Raw genomic sequence first — 17,865 nt, 5'->3', positions numbered from 1 at the left:
CAGATACATTGTTTGGCAGTTTTCAGCTGAAGTAAGATAGGTTAAAACAGTGATACAGGCTATCTGAGTGGAGGATCTTATGGAATGTCTCTTTTCATGTGCCTTTCTCCAGGGAGGATCCTCTGGTGTCTGCTCTTATGGCTGACCTTACTCTTCAGCCTTTCTTTTTCAGAAGGATCTTAATTTTGTTCTCCACTCCTTTACTCAGCCACCTACCTTTCCTGCAGCAAATTAATGTCTTTGAGGTCTGTATTTAGTACAATTTTGTTGAAACCCCCTAGCATCCATACTTTATTGGAATTGACAGTTGGGGTAATTGTATAAGCCCTATTTCCTTAGGAAATCATCCTTGAAAGATGCACTCCTTTATCCTTGTGTTGTCCCAAGCTCTAACATTGAAACCCCTCCTTTGTTATGTGAGCCAAAAGTACAGTTTTACTCCCGGAATTAGTCAATCCTAGGATGTGATTCATCTAATATATTTCATGTATTGGAATAGGATGAAATAAATTGCACCCAACCCTATCTCTTTCTCTCTGCTGACAGTGAACAGGGCCTGTGGAGCTGTACAATGGGGTTTTCTGCATTGAATGAACTTGTAAGACTCCCATTTAATCAATGAGGTCAGCGTGGCGAAAAGAGGTCAGTATGCAATTCACTTCACAGAGACATCTATTTTAGGCTGAATCACACCCTATTGACTCTATTGATGAAATCCACGTGAATTTAGTGTAAGTCAGTCAGTTCACATGCAGACATCTGCAACAAAGATGTCTAGATAAGATTTATTCCCCTTTGTGCACTATTAGCTTTTTGATATAGCAAAAGACAGTTCCTTCTGTCACTTTATTTGTATGCTACCAGGCTCCTCTGCACACTAGTACTAAAAACCCTGTCTGTGAGTAGGAGCAATATCGTATGAAATAAGAAGAACTCACATTTTGCAAATCCATTCTCTCTACAGGCAATGTTTCAGTTTCATTCTGGGATCACTGATTTGCTGCCTTTGAGCTGTTTTCTTCATCAAGCCTGGAGGATAAGCTTTTTTAGTGGTTTTTTTGTTTTTTGTTTTTTGTTTTTCCTCTGAATCTTTCTCTTTTCAATGGCTAATACCAGCTTATTCTCCTTCAAATTTTATGTAAAGCTTTTACAGGAATGTATACAAATGTGATATGCTCTTTGTCTTGTGGGTTTTTTCTTTTTTTTTTTCTTTTTTTTTTTTAATGTATGAGTAAACCAGAACAAACTAGAAGTTTGTCAGTGTCTTTTTCAGATTATTTATGTTCCAATTCTACTCACAGGGAAATGCAAAGTCAATTAAAAGGTACCAAGTGTAATAAGAATTTTGGGGTTTTTTATTCTGTCAGCATGGCTAAAGATGAAAGCTAATGGCAAATCCAGAATAAAGTCATACAGATCAAATGATCAATCTATAAGCTTGCATTCAAGATGGATAAATGCTCTTGTTATCATTACAGCATGCCCCAACTGGTCCAGCATGAACTTGGTGAGTTAACTCAGTGCTCTGTAGTTGTTGTTTTCATGTAGGAAATTCGCTTTTTACAAGAGAATTGCAAAAGCTGGAAGTTTCATTTATTCAGGCTGTGAACTTCTCCGTTCATTGATCACTGCTCAGCTCAGTCCCTCCGCAGCTCTCACATATATACCACTCCTTTTTCCCAGTTGAAATCTCCTTGTGTTCCTCATCCAAGCCTTCCCCCTCTTCATGCTGGCAGCTTCTTTCTCCCTAGTTATTTGGTTGCTGCAAGATGATGCTTTGGATGCCCTTAATATTTCAGTGCCATGGGTTTTTTTTCTTTAATTCTGCCCGACCATGCTGGTAATGGAGAATAGACTCTTCTGGTGCTCATCCCCAGCATAGATGATGAGAACAGCAATTGCAGTAAAATTACAGCTTTTTCTCTGCTTTTGTCATCTTTGCCTGGATAAGCTGGTCTCAAGCAGTTCCACAGAAGCAATGCGGCCTCCTCTGTTGTGTGGGATTATTCTGGATGGCACTGGGAGCACCGAGAGGCCCAAGTGTTTTCAGCATGGAAAAACTCTTTAAAGGCTTTAGCTACTGGTCTCTTAAGATGGTTTTTGTGAGTATGTGTAAGGAGTGATTATGCTGAAGTGCTGGTAGCAGCCCAGCTTCAGGATAGTCTCAGAGGTTTAGCAAAATTCTTGAGCGATTGAGTTTTGTGCACACTCTCAGTGTCCTGCTTCAGACTATAAGCACCAGCAATTGCTTTTCAAAGAAAAGCTTTCTAGAACCTTTTAGATGGCAAAGCAGGAGTCCTATCTCAATTTTGCCTCTTACACAATTCCTGGAGGAAACTTTCTCACCCTCATTCCACTCTCCTCTCACCTAAATCTGAGCCTCAGGCAGACCACACACTGCATTTCCTTTCATCTAGGTCTGGAGAGAGCCACATGATGGGAAATGTTTGCCTAATTTAGCAACAGGCACCACTAAGAGTCTTTTACATTGGGAGAAAACTCGTATGTTTTTCAAGCTGAATCAAAGAATGTGTGTGAGTTGTTGAATCAACATCTGTTAGAGTCAGCAAGAGACCTTTGACTGGCTCCACTGGTTCATCAGTCAGGAGAGTTACAGACTTGATCTAGGAATACTCTACTCTCACAGACTGTTTTGAGCTAGGTCTGAAATCCTGAGGAATAAAAACTGTGAAATTCAACAGCCAAATAAAGTATTGGTGAAAGAGATTCATTTTGTGTCATCATAGTTAACTCGTTGATGGATCTGGGACATTGATAACATTAAAATACTTTTGTTCTCTTGTTCCAGCTATTCAGAATTATTAATTAATTTTGAATGAATATTATGTGCCTAAACTGAGTCTTGGGAACTTATTTAGAACCACAAAAGATCTCATATTAAACATGATGTAGGAAGGCCATAGGGATGAAATATCCATAATTTTCCAAGAGGAAAGAATAAGTTCTTCCCTCCTTTTCTCTCTGATGGATCTAGTACAAAGTATATGGAATTTGAATAGATGTAGTAAGAAATTCAGAGAGATTTAATAGATATTTGCATGTGATGTAAAGCTGGGCCTTGTCCTCAGGAACTTGGACACATTCACTGTTTGGGGCAGCAGTGTACCTGACACATATGCAAGTGAACTAATTAATTTTGCCAGGTGTGTGCTGATGTCCCTGAGGGACTGCTGCAAGAGTGGGTAAGTCCTCATTGTAAACATGATAAGTAAAGGAATAAACAGATCTGCAAAAAGTCAGTACAGGGACCATATTAACATGACTATTAGAGATCAATGTTAAGTCCATCACTTAAGTATTTTCATTTCTGATAAAAGGTTCAAACTTTCCCCATTGATACTTAAAGGTCAATAGGACTATCAATGAATTTGTTCCTCTTTATCTGTTGCTACAAAGAAGAAATTAAAAACTCATCAGCTGGCCAGCATGGAGGCTTGGAGCTTTGATGCTTTCAGCTGTTAAGCCTGCTGTTTCAGAGAACCCATTTCCAGCTCCTAGCTCTGCTGCTCAAGTCAATGTGCTGATGTTTGCTTGGAAGCAACGCAGCTCCAGAGAGGGTTAGCAATTTATAAAATTTCCATCAACCTAAGAGTAGCAATGAGCATATATATGTATGCACACATGTGGGCTTCCTGGCTGCTTTCAGCATTCAGGAAACAATTACAGGAGACCATTAGCTGTGCTTCAGTGCATACTCTGAGTCAAAAGTAGCTGCACGACCTTCACTTGGGCACTGTTAGTATCCCAGATGGCTCAGCAAGGCAACAGAGAAGTAAACCTGCAACACACCTCTTTTCCTTTGGTTACTTCTCTGTTTTGAATTCCTAACCCTTACACTTAGAAGTATGTTTTTTTCTTGGAGTTGTGAACAGCTCTCTCCTTTTCACTAGCTGAACTAATAAAAAGGAATATTTTGTGCTTCTCTACCTCATACAAATCCCTTTATGACTGTAGATAAATGACATCCCTGTACTTCACCAATGAGAAGCTGTGGAGAAAACAAAGTGCAGTGTAAATCAGTGTCAGAAGAAGCAAGGATCACTTCTTTCCCAGTGCCAAGACCTGACTCTCAAAGACCATCAGTGTCTAAGAGCAATGAAGCGAAGAAGCAGCTAAGGCAGTGGGGTATTACCTTCAGTAAAGCCTGATCCACACACAAGGAGTGGTTTCTGTTCAGGTCTTCATTATCCAAAGTCTATTTGTGTCTCCTCAAAAACTTTAATTTAATTCTTACTTATTTTTACAAATGTCACTTCACTTAAACCAGACCACAATGGCCACAGCACTGGCTCTTTAAAAAGCTGTTTGTCCAGAAAGATGATGAATTCCAATGGGGAAGTGACTGCATAGCCAGCAGTACAACCAAGAGAGAAAGGCCATAAAGCATTATATCAAAACTACTAAAAGTAACTTAAATCTTAATTTTTTCCTTTTAAGTGGGAGAAAGTCCTTGCATTCAGGACTTTTTGACTTTATGACAACCTGTTTAAAGGTTGACTTCCCCATATCTCTTAGGAAAACTCACGTACACTCCATATTTCCTCAGTGGAGCCATTAGAACCTATGGGATTTTGGTTTTTTTATTGGCTTGGGGGTCAAAATAGAAAAGCCCCTTCTGTTTGTTGGAAGGGCTCCAGTCTGGGAAGTAAAACAGTGCACTAAAAATTGGTCCCAGTCACATCTCTGTCTTTGGCTCATCTCTTTGTGACTATATAAAATAGGGATAATATTACTTTCTGACCTTGCAGTTATGTCCTAAGAATTAATGCCTGCAATTTGCTATACACTCTTCCAATGAATGGTGGTCTAGTCAGTGAGTACATTCTGTTTCTTTTTTGCACAGGAGTGAACTAGGAATGCCTCTAATGGCAGCAGAAATTTGGCCCCATTTCACAGCCACACGAATTCCACCTTCTCCAGGCTTCAGCCAGATTTCATTCTGCTGGTGATATGCCTCAGACCAAATGTCAGTGTTGTGACACACCTTGCAAAGAAATATTTTTTTCTGGGTTGGGAGAGACTTTGTTGATAGGTTGAGCAAGAAGTAGGTGCACCTACTCTGGTAAAACAGGAGCCACTTTCAAGATATTTATATCTCCTGATCCTTCTGAAAGGATTGATGGAAGAACAACTAAGACATGTGGGGTGATCTCTGCTTCTAGCCTGTAGAGAAAAAGCACAAGCTGGGCACAATAAGTTCCTTAGAAGAACCCTGTGAGATTTTCAGAGCATCTGGGACTGGCTTTTGCTCTGAAGTGCTCTCTGGAGAGTTGTTCTAGTGACTGTGGGGGGTATAGGGCAGCAAGATGAACTCTGGGGATGTCAATAACCTTTGCTGAGTCTAAATTGCCAATAAGCTTTGAGTCTAATTACCCTGGGATAGAACTGCTGGTGTGGACAGTGTGCAGGTGTCCTTTCTGAAGCCTTCATCTTGCAGCTGTAATCAAGGTGTTGCTGGGAAATCCTCCTTGCTGTACCAAGAGCAGCCAACCTATAGCCTGGGCTGCAGCCCACAGTGCTCTGAGGGATCCAGACACTGAGGAAGCCCTGTCCCTGTCCCCAGAAAGCCCTTAATCTATGGCCACATACCATTACAAGCATCAGCTAAAACCTTAGCACACACCAGTCTGGCAAGCATCAGTTAGTAGTGGTATTAAGTATTCCTATATTTCAATTCTGTTTAGTAACTGACTTACAACTATGTTCACATTACTATCCCCTTGCTCCAACACTTACATACACTCAAAGGGCAGCCTATAAATGCATCTAAAGCTTCCACAAATGCAAATGCTTTTGTTTGTTTTTTCAATGTTTACTTGCTTGACTGGAGTGTTCCACTTGAGCCTCATCCCCTAGTTAGTTACAACACACTGCAAAGTGGGATTCATGCTTGGGTAAAGATAGTTTGCTTGCTTTACAACACTAAGATAAATGCCTGTCTAGAGCTCTGTCATGAGGTCAGTCAAGTCTAAAATATTAAACACCAAAAGATTTACAACTACATTTTCACTGCCCATCCACTCCTCCTCCCCTTTCCCCTAGCAATAAGTCATTTAAAGCTTTAAAATATGGGAAGGAGAAAAGGAGTAATTAATTTTACTTACACAACAGCACTCACACTTGTAAGGTTTTGACAGCATCACTAAACCCAAAGGAATTCAGATAGTTAGAGGGAATGAATGAGTACCAATACTTGTACTGAAAGGAGCTAGTTTTCAGGACTGAACATGTATTTTCTTCCTGCAGGAAGCTGACAATGATGAGAATATGTAGGATGTTTTACTACTGCATTCATGTGATGCTACTTAGTGGTTTATTTCCTCCTGTTCAGCATATATTGTCTGTGTTTCTGAAATCAATAAAACTGCAGCAAATCAACAGATTATTTCAGTACTTCTTAGGATGCTCTGTCCTTACAACCATACTTAATGTATCTGTAGCTTTTGGTTAGGTAGGAGATCCCTTAAAGGTTATATTTGCTGCTTAGAAAGTTCAGTTGTTGACTGTGTCTTTTTGGGCATAAGAAATCTAACTGCAGAAAGCTAAGCATATATGCATGGAGCTGAATGCTGTTGGAAACAAATACAGTGGGATTTTATTTTTTACCCCTGTCAGGATTTTGGATAGAAAACGGGAAACTTGCAATGAATTCATAATAGGACATTGCATTTCCATCTGAGACAGAAGGAACGTGCTTACTCCTTCAGAAGGGAAGACAGATGAAGGCAGGCAAGCTGCAGAATAAAACAAGAATTAAGTGGTAGCCTCTTGCTGATCGTTGTTCTGCTATCTGTCCATTATCTGTCTGGGTGTAGGTAGCAAATACCACATGAATTTAAATAAAACCCATTACTCACACTCACAGACGTGATGACAGGAGTTTCTTGGCAGATCTTACACAGGAAACTCAGATGTAATTGAGCCAGTTGCTGTGTTGATTCTCCTCCAGCAAAATCCTCTACCTGTGCAGGAATATTTTAAGACCTCACTAAATTTGCAGTGGTGACAGAGTGTTAGGATTTTTCGCTTGTTTGTTTTTTGTATCATTATTTAGTCTCTACAATGACAGATGGTGAGTTCTCTCCTGAGTAAGCCAAATGCCAATGCTTTTTCTTCCAGGATGTCATGCAAAAGCACCAACAATTTGGCTCCTATTAGTACAAGAAACTGATGGGCCTGCTCCAGTGCCGTTTAAAGTTCCTGCCTGCCTTTGGATCAGCTCCTTGAAACATCCAAATGAGGCAGGCAATCTGCTTTAAACACTTCCTTATGATTCCCAGAGTTTCTGCTGGACATGATCTGAAACAAGTGAATAATCTCCTGATTATAATCTCTACCTGATTTGGGGATCAAAAAGCTGTAGAAGATACATATGAATTAATTGACGAGCATATTGATATCTCAAAACTGTAAAAATTAGCAGCATTTGGTTATTAATTGGGGTGGAGGGGAGCAAATGAGAAGATAAATATGCTTGACAAAGACCTGTATGAAAAGTCCTAAGCCACTGGCTCTTGGTTCACAACATCCATGACTGCACATGTAGAGGGCAAACATCAGGGAGAGAAGCCAGACTGGTGGCATACTGGGCAGAAGTTGCTGGCAGCTGGTGGGAAGGGCAAAGATGCCTCCTAGGTTCGTCCCAAGAATCTTTCCTCAGACCTGTAGGGAACTGGATGGAGGCATTCCTGCATCTTTGTAGACCATGGCAATTACCCCTTTCTGCATGTCTTCTCTCCCCACCAAAAAAACTTGCACATACTTCACTTTCTTCTTCTCAGACACCATCAGAGGAGTAAGAACTGATGGTGACCCCCAGGCAAAGAGGGTTTTACATTGTTGGACCTCTGGTCTGAATGTGTCTCAAACTGGAGACCAGCTCTGAGTCTTTCCTTTGCATTTAAAGGAAAAAGCAGATACACACATCTCATCCTCTCGAGATATACCTGAATTTGTGATGAATTTTGTAGTTTAGGCATTGTGTAAGTATAACCTGGAGTCCTAACAAGGCAAAATACTCACTGCAGTGGAGTTTATATGGTAAGATGACGTCCTTTCCTCTCTATCTCTGGGGCTGTCTGTGTTGGATGATAGTTAATAGCTGGCAAAGAACACGGTAGAAATAGGTACCAGATACTGCAAACCTGATAGCACTCTAGCTATGGGGTAAAGAGATGTTTTTTGGACTAAAGTTTTGGACTTTTCTCTAGTTCTCTTTGGTTTTTGGAAGTGTCAGCCATGAATTTATCTGCTTTGACAATTTCCTTGAAAGTGGAGACAGATAGCAGAGGGACAGAGGAAAGAAGAGGATTCACATGAAATGTCTTAAAGGAGAGCAAATTTATTTTGACTGTTGCCTGTGGAGTTTTTTGTATTTGTTGGGAAGGAAGTCATTCTCAGCAATTGTCATTGTTTCCCAGAGAAAAACTGCATCTGTTTGAAGGTACATATTATGTCAAAACTCATTGTCTCTCAGACATGACATGTGGCAGCTGAAATCATTTGGGATGCTCCAGTTAGAGGAACTGAGGTCCAAATTCCCAGGGGCTGTGGACAGCTTCTGTACATAAAACTCTTTCTCGGTATAAAGGAAATTTTTCAAAAGCATTCAAAATCTGTTTTACCTGCTCTCATAGAGTTCATTCTGTATTCTCTTCATCACCCATAATATCTATTTATTACATCTGATCCAGTTTGGCCCCAATTATCTTAACAAAAACAATGGGTAATGGACCATTCTCTGGTCTGGACACTGTCTGGCATATCTGTGCTATGCACTTATAGCTGAAATGTCTGATACTCCAGAACCATATGGTCACATCCCAGGAGGCTGTTGTGAATGCTGCTGGGTCTGAGATGGTCTCTAACCTCTTCCAAGGAGTTGTCTTGAGAGAGTTATCTTGGACAAAACCCAAGGACCAGGGACTGTGTTAGCAACTAAGTGACAGGGATGATCATATTGTAGTGTCTGCAACTGCTAAAGAGCTGTAGTTGCAACATTCAAGCTCCTCTGTAATGGAAAAGGATGTTCAGGACTGTGCACAGTCCTTCAGACAAGGAGCTGTGCATCCATAGCTCTGTCTGGTCTCATAAATTAAATTTGCATGGGAGCATTCAAAGGCAATGAGATCATTAGGCCCACAGTGATGTGCAGCCATGTAGCTAACCTCTCAGCCTCTAAAACAGGGTGTTCACAGTGAAAATGTGTACGGTGAATGGTCCCCACTATGTGCTAACTCCCAAGCTGTATCAAAGAATTATCTGAGACAGAGTAATGCCAGCAGCTCAGTGACACAGGTCAGAACTATGCCAGGGACAGTTTTAGCAGTATGGGCAGTCAGATTACATTGCCTAGAACTTCTCACTGGCACTGTTCAGCTTAGTGTTACACACAGACAATCCTCATTGCTGCTTCTAGAGAAATCTTGCCTGTAGCATCCTAGCTCTGCTTTGCTGATAGCTGCATTGCCCTTGTTCCTGGGCATCCTCTCCCGTGTGAGAAAAGATGAATATCTTTCCTTAAGAGGTGTCAGTATAAGCTTCCAGGTGCTTACATAAATTACTCATACTTTCCTAAAGCTAGAAATCTCCTTTGCTAAAAAAAGCAGAGGAGAGTGCCTGGGTACATGCAGCACCCAACGAGTGAATACAACTCCCATTGTGCAGACAAGAAGGGTATTTCTGTAGATGCAAGGTGGTGTTGGTGCCTTTTCACAGGATACCAGTTAAAACTTGTGTATAATCCGTGATTTTCTGAGAAAATAATGATTGAAATAGTAATAGGTTCATTGCTAAAACAACCAGGGGATGGGTGAGCCTGTTTTAAGGCAGGAGAAAAAGGTGGCTTCATGTATTTAGCTGAGGAAAAGAAAGCTGAAGTTTTTGACAGCTCTCCATGGACATCTCAGAGGGGCTAAGTACTCAGGAAGGAGAAGACCGAAATAAATTTTTGGCACATAAACAAATAACCTGTTCTGGAATAAATAGACATTGTGGATTGTAAAGAAGTTTCTAAACAGCAGAGGAGTGAAGTTTTTGAAAAGCTTTCCAACAGCAGAAACAACAACAACAACAACAAAAAAATAGAAATTTAAGAGGGAGCTTAAGAAATCCATGAAAAGGATCATATGACCTGATGACTCCTGACAGGAAGAACTGAACTCAGTGGCCAAAGAGGTCCCTTCAAGTTCTATTGCTGATGATCTGAAAAGTATTCAAAAAGACCATGTTCCCTTGATCTGCACTGACAGAGAAGGTGGAAACTGAGTCTGTTACTCCAGAACTAAATGCAGGATGACGTCCTTGAGCAACAGTCCTGCCATTCCATATAATATCAAAAAACCCCAGGAACAGCTTCTGCAGAGACACACATAGTAACTTGATCTAACACAGCTGGAGAAGAATGGTCTGAAAGAGTTATTTATCCTTATCTATCTTTGCATTATCTTTCATGCATTAAACCTAAGAAATAAATAGGCAGATATCTAGATACAAATTCGGAATCCAGTAGATCCTAAATTCGAGAGCTTTTGTATAACAATGGCTGCTTCATTCCCTGAATTCTCTGAGTTCTGCTTAATTCTTGCAGCACAGAAGGAATGTAAAAACCACCCACCCAGTACTTCAGAGCCATTTTTCTTCATTTAAATGAAATTTCTTTAGCTCCATTCAATCTTTACAGCTCATTCAACAGGTCCCTCTGCTGCCGTGAAGGGAAGCATGTTTCAATGTACTAATCCAGCTCCGAGATGGATTAATTGACTCACAGGTCTCTCTGATCACTAGCCAGATGTCTCTCCCCAGCTGGCAAGCCTTGCTAATTTTCTTGTTGTTGTTGTTGTTGTTAATTCTGGGTTTCCAGCCAGCGGGCCCCTTCTCCACTCAATCAAGGGCAACATGCCCTCTGCTGACATTTTGTATTCTTTGGCCTGCTTTCCCTTGGGCAAAGGTATTCAGCTATAAACGTCCTCTCTTGGCTCTTTTTCATCTGGCCTGAAGCCCCTGGAGAGAAGTCTCCTGGTGCAGTGTGAATCCAGCACGCTGGGCCACCAGGGGATGGTGCTGTGCCTGCTCAGGGTGGGTGATAGAGGCATGTGGGCCCTGAGGGGCCCATTCCAACTACAGATCCAAAATTTCAGGTCTATGCATTGAATTTTCAGGAAAAAAAGGCTCATCACTACAGTTAGAAGCCTTTCCTTTGCCAGGCAAGGTGCCACAAATGTCATGAGAGCAAACTTGGCAGTGCTTAGAATGGCTGAGCATGAATAGAGCATCAGGGACACTAAATTGGGAAGCAATGTAACATGAATGATGGTTTGAAATGGGATGTGCGAGTGCTCTAGGCTCCACTCCTGATTCTGTCACAGGCTCATAGAGTCATTTTGGTTGGAAAAGATCTTTTAGATCATAAAGTCAAACCATTGAAATAACACAGCCAAGTCCACTACTAACTCATGTCCCTAAGCACCACATCTACATGGCTTTCAAATACCTCCAGGGATGGTTACTTCACCAGTTCCCTGGGAAGCCTGTTCCAGTGCCTCACAACCCTTTTGGTGAAGAAATTCTTCCTAATATCCAATCTAAACCTTCCCTGCAACAGCTTGGGGCCATTTCCTCTTGTTCTATCACTTGTTCCTTGAAAGGGGAGATCAACCCCCACCACTCTTCCATCTCCTTTCAGATAGTTTTAGGGAGCATTAAGGTCTCCCCTCAGCCTCCTTTTCTCCAGATTAAACAACCCCAGTTCCCTCAGCTGCTCCTCATAAGGCTGCCATTGGCCCTGGAGGCCCTGAGCATGACACTTCTCTATTTTCCCACATCTAGCAGAGATTTAATGATAACCATTTCTTAAAGATACCTGTTAATGAACAAGATACTGTGTGAACTAAGTATCACTTACAGCACTGGACATACAGCCACATATTTTCAATGAAAAGGCTTCTGCTGAGACTTGCAGTGATTTGGTGAAAACCATGTTGTTACCAAATGGGAAGGAATGAATTTTGGCCAAACTGTAGAACTGCTCTTTCCTAATGTCTTGGGTCATTGCTGTGATTACATGGAGTAGAAAATCTACAAGAAGGCATCTGGATGCTGCAATCTTTATTCACCTGGACAGTGAATTCTTCACACAAGTTACAGGGTAAGTGGTCACTGAGGGAGGACAGCTCAGAGCACTGGCAGCAGTTGGAATATTTGATGACTTGTACTGTTTAACATAAAAGCCTTGGAGTACAGCTGTACATCTGAACCATCCTTATGATTTCTGAATTATAAAGACGTTACCCTGGTTTTCTAGTTTCAGACTGATGGGGGTTGTTTATCCCAGGCTGTAAAAACTTTAAATCTTGGATTATATTAATTCTTTACTTTCCCATTAGCTTTCTATTGCCCTTTTCTTGTCCCTTGCCCCTATAATGAGCTACCAGGAAACTGTTCCCCACAACAGAAAAAACAAAACAAAGAACAACTAAATCAAACTCTTCTTGACTGCACAGTTGGTTTTTTTCACTAGAAAAGAGGTTGCAAAATATTTTTCCATGACAAGATAAAGATCACAGTTTGAGGAGACATAAATAAGAAGTTCATCTGAAGTGTGAACATAAGAGTTCAGATGCATTTGCTATAGAGCAGACACTTCCCACTCTAATTAAAAATGGGGAGGAGGTCATTCCTTCAGCATCAGAAAACTTGCTTATAATTCATAGGGGTGTAAATAAGAGGAAAATCTCACTCATAATTTAGCATCTTTGGTCTTTTTTTAGCTTAGATGAGTGCCTTGTATAAACCTGACTGCTAATTTCTTCCCACGTTAGGCATAGCCCCCGGGAAGTTGTTTTACAGGCTTCGACCTTTGATCACTGTAACCTGGCTTCTCACAACCCTGAAAACAAGTGTCTAAAAAAATGAAATGTGAACAACATGCACCATCAATATCAATTACTGCCTTGTTATGTGGTAAATTTTCCCCACAGGAGGTGAGTAATTCACTTGACATATTTGGCAAAGGGTTTGATTCTCCTCCTCACTTGCAGCAATGTGATGCTGACATCTCTCTGTACACTTTGGAGGGGTGCAAAGCAGAGTCAGGGAGTGCAGAGTCAGACCCAAATCCTCTGAGAGCAGAGAAAATGGTCTCTGTCCAGAGAGGGTTTATGCAGTCTGAACAGCAAGCTGCAATCTTTGAAGAAAAGACTTCAAAGAAAAGTGGAGAAAAGAAACAATGTCTAATCTTCACACAAATGTGCCCAGAGGTCTCTGAAACTCAGAAGCTTCTAACATTTAAGAATTAATTATCACTTGCCAGAAGCAAGCTTTATTCACAGGTACTGGTTACAGCAATCTGAGTCTTTAGGTGTAAAATTCATGGAATTATATTGAACTGATTAAAGCTCAGTAAATCACCACATTTCCCTGTGGTGTACTTGTACAGTTTCCAAATGTTTGTTATCATCCTTCACAGTGTTTATGCAGGATGTATGACAGCAGCTCCCAAAATTTCATCTTTCAAATGAGATACTTTTGGACATGCTTTGGCACAAGAATTGTGACTTGTATGTTCCCACTAAAACATGCACTAAAGTGGTCTAAGCCTCTCTGCTCCTGCAGAGCAATGCAGCCTTGTTGACTTCTATTTACTGCACCAAAAGACAGACAGACTCTAAATCATTTGTCAGCTCCACAGCTGTATAAATAGCAAGGAGCACTCTAAATGACTAAAAGCCAAGCACTGCTGTTCTGATTCCTGTTAGCAGAATGATGTGTGTAAAATGTCCCTCAAACCAGCTGAGGTATTCAGGATATATCGATACCTCATAGACTTTATTGTGTTTGTACTTACAATACTCTTTTGAGTAAGCACTCCTGTTATATCCATTTTACTCTTGAAGTTTTAAGCCTAAGAGGGTGATAGGACCCAGGGGTGCAGGGCAAGTTAATCGTGAAATCAGGAACTGATCATCTAAGTGTCTGGAGGACTCAGTTACGTGATGGTGCTACTGTGCTAAAAAAAAATGAATGATTTATTACGAATACATGACATACTCAGACTATGGTAACTTGTAGTTTAAATTCTGTATTTGCCTCAAGCTGAAGGTGTGAGCCCAGCCACCTGGTGTGGCTCAGCTGCTGCAGAGAAATACATTAAACCACAATAAGTTGATCGTGTGTCCCAGCCTTCTCTTCTACAAAGCACTACCTGTCTTTCATTTTTAAGACTTCAATGAAAACAGTTGCTGCAGAAGTTCATGAGAGAGGTGCAGCACTGCAGGAAACCAGTTCCCTGACATGAGAAAGGGTCTTCAGACCTGGGGTAGCTATATCTGGTACTCAATAAAAAAAATTGCCTGTCTTAAAATGTCAGTGAGCCAAGGCACCTGTACAGAAAAGAAAGGGAATGAAAGATAGACACCAGGTCAAAGGCAGCCACTTTAAAAGAATGAATCTCACTGGCAGGATTGCAATTGCTTCATTTTATGTTTATAGCAAAATGGCTTTTGAGGTTAGATGGAATTTATCTTGATATTTGCCCACCAGCAGTCAGGAGGCATCTGAGAATGTTATCTCCTCATATGTCTGAATACTTTGTATCCTGATAATAAATTGACCCAACTTTGCACCACGACCATTGCCAAAAAGGTGCAAAACGTAGATCTCTTGGTGCTTGGGAGTCACTGGCTATCACAGAGTGTCTAAATAACACTGGGACCCATGTTAGGATCCAGAAGGATGCAAAGGACAGAGTTTGACCCTGGGTTTGCATTACAGACAGGACTGTGGGTGTTTGTTTTCAAAGGAAATTATCTTCTGCAAACATTCAGAAAAATCCCAGGCAGTCTCCTCTCCCTGACTGTTGCAGCTCCCAAGACAACAAAACCAAAGGTAACTTGGTGCTGCCTCTCCCTCCAGTTGGGCAATGTTGATATTTCAAGTGTTTGTTTAACTGTGGATAGTTGATACAGCTTGTGAGAAATTATTCTAGGAGGAAAAGAAACCTCCCAAACTCCTCCACTTCCTTTGCCCCTGGCTCCTTTCTGCTCCTGCTGGGTGCTCTGAATCACCCCAAAATGGAATGTCCCTGAGAGGGATCCTCCACCCCTTCCTCCAGGTTGATGTTTTCCTGCATCCATCCCCTCCCACCAGAGCTGGGGGTTTAGGAGTGCACAGTGAGCAGATCCTCTATGGCTATAAAGGGGCTCAGCTCTCCTGGCATCAACAGGGCCAAGCTGTAACTTCTCAGCCCAGATGGGGTAAATCAGGCACATTCTGGCCCCAAGTGAGTGGGTACCAAAAGAGGCAATCAGGTACTGTGTTATTTTTGCCCTGTGGGGAGTATTTTCTGTATTTGTTGTAAGATTTCGTTGTCACTTATCACATGCCTGCTATAAAGCATTGCCTGAGGCATAATTAAATTCAAAGGGCATGTCTGTGTTGAAAGGGAGGGTTGCAATTTGTTGCTGTTTGGATTTTTCATTAAAAACCAAGCAGTTTTTCTTACTGTCAGGAACAATGGTTACAGAACAAAAATGCCATTTAAAAAAAAAGAAGTGTTGGGGTTTTTTTGTTTTTTTTTAAACATCTACCTGCCTGACGCTCCCATACAGACTTGGAATAAAGCCCAGCATTTAAAAACAGTGGAATTGTAACAGAAAGACAAGAGAAAGAGAGCCTTGAGGTTGAGGAATGTCTCTTAGGTGATAGATTTATCTTATATATGTGAATATATATGTATCTCTGTGCACATAAATATCTCTGTCTATATGTGCATGCATGTATATGTGTTTCATCTTCAGAGGAGAAATATGCCTTTGCTGCTGAAGTTTCCCTGAAAACTCAGCTAATTAGTTCTCATGACACCCGTGGAGGCAGACATTAGTATCATCCCTATCCATAGATGAGGAAGTAGGAAAAAGCACCAAGGGAAGGAAGCACAGAGAGATTAAGGGATTTATACTACAGTCAATGCAGTGTAGAGCTGGGAATTCAGTCCAGCAGGCATAATTGTAACCCTATTAAAAGCAATGGGAGACTAGCAGAAGAGATGCCTGGATTTGGCAATTTTGCCTGCTTTGTTCAAATCTATCTGCTCTGCTCACTGTTACATGTGTCCTGATGATGCTTTCAGAATAAAATAGCACCACTAACACTGCAGCTCCTGGTCAAATCTGAGCTGGGGCCCCTCAGTACCAGAGCTTCAAAACAGGGGCTGAATTTTTCCTTGAGGGACTCTGTACCACACATATATATCTCAAAAAATATTCTGGAGTGATAGTGAAATGATTTAAGACTTACCCAAACTGAGTGCTGACCCACCAGGGTTACAGGAACTGAAATTTTACATGCCTTCTTGTGATATTCCACAGCACATTACTACCAAGAAATAGCTGGAGGGTTTCAGCTAAACAGATGAGCTACATTTAAAATAGATTGAGAAAAGCCAGCTCATTAAAGAAAAAAAAATATCCTCGTATTATAATGTCTTTCTTGCCTTCTTGCTTATATACTTATTCCAGGGCAGGATTTTCATGTTATTAGGGTGTTCTAAGCTCTTATTTTTAAGATCACTTCATTAATGTTTGTAGAATGCTTTGAAGTAGGAAACCTAAGTGCTAAGTGGTATTCCTGATGCAGTTTCAAGGCAATGTTTTTGCCTTCCCAGAGTTCATGAGAAGAAAAGGTGTCACACCTGCAAATGTGCATAAATTGCTGCTGGCAGTGGAGGGCCAGGTTTCCCTCAGAAACCATGGCAGCCTGGAACAGAGTTCCTCTTTTCAGCAGGAAGCCAGCTAGAGTCCAAGTCCCCACTTTTCCTTTGGGAACCTGGAAGTGACAGAGGTGCTGGGAAGAGCTCTACTGACTGGCACTTCTTATGTGCTGGATGAAAATCCCCTATACTCTCCTGAAAGTCACCCAATGACTTCTTCAGCGTTTGGCACCAAATCTGCAGAGTTTGTTACACCTCAACAGGAGAGTGATGGTCTGTGGAGTGCAACACATCCTGGCTGATGTGGGAGAGACTGCTGAGGTGGGCAGCAAATGCCCCAGCTGGAACATCTCTGAACAAAGGAACAGCTCTATGGTGCTTGCCCACTGTTGCAGTGCTGGGACCAGTGGGGTTTACTGCTCATTTGCCTCCATCCTGGAGGATCACAGGGCAGGAGACAGGTTACCAACACCTGAGATAAGGGCTTATCTGTGGAAGGTGGTGTCTAGAGAGCTTTATGGTCTGTTGGAGAAGTCATATCATAGAATCAGAGAATGATTTGGGTTGGAAATGACCTTAAGGATCGTCTAGTTCCACCCCTCCTGCATGGGCAGGGACACCTTCTGCTAGATAAGGTTGCTCAAAGCCACACATTCAGTTTAATTTTGAACATCTGTTACTGCAGCTGTGTCCCTGCTTCCTTGTCACCCCTGGGATGTGGGCACACAGGAGGGATCTTGTCTGTTGACCTCAGGGTGTGATTTGGTTAAACACACCACTGCCCTCAGAGAGCAAAGTTGGGAAGCTGCCATAGCCTTTGCTAAGCCTCAATATCACAGCCACCATGCTCAACCACAGGCAAGATTTATTCCTCTGTCATATTTCAAAAGCTCAAGCAGGTTGAGCATGGTCAGTGCTTAGATAAAGAGGTCTCCAAGGAAAATACAGGAGCTAGAGGATATGTTACCTGAGTCAGAGCTGGGGAGCATGGTGTTAAAGATGTTGCTTTTGGACTGATTGTAAAATCAAGATAGTGGCTGCTAGTGGTCTGTGGGGAGGGAATGTAATGCTTAATGTGACTGGACAATAGCTGCCCAGTATTTTTTTTCCTACCAAGGTGAGCTCTACAGAAGGTGTAA

At 41.5% G+C, this 17,865-nt stretch overlaps 1 protein-coding gene across 3 annotated transcripts in view; it reads right to left on the bottom strand.

Moving 5' to 3' along the window:
* GRM3 (glutamate metabotropic receptor 3) overlaps positions 1-17,865 on the bottom strand; it is a 104,056-nt gene that overhangs the window by 59,175 nt on the left and 27,016 nt on the right. For 2 of the 3 annotated variants that reach the window (XM_071734056.1, XM_071734057.1), the window contains exon 2: positions 6,879-6,983. The exons of the other annotated variant lie outside the window; for it this stretch is intronic. The gene's annotated coding sequence lies outside the window, so the exon portion shown is untranslated. The remainder of the gene's footprint in view (positions 1-6,878; positions 6,984-17,865) is intronic. 3 annotated transcript variants of the gene reach the window in all.

Source organism: Heliangelus exortis, chromosome 1 (genome assembly GCF_036169615.1).
Source record: "Heliangelus exortis chromosome 1, bHelExo1.hap1, whole genome shotgun sequence".
Lineage (NCBI taxonomy): Eukaryota > Metazoa > Chordata > Aves > Apodiformes > Trochilidae > Heliangelus > Heliangelus exortis.
This window is presented reverse-complemented; position numbering and strand designations above follow the sequence as displayed.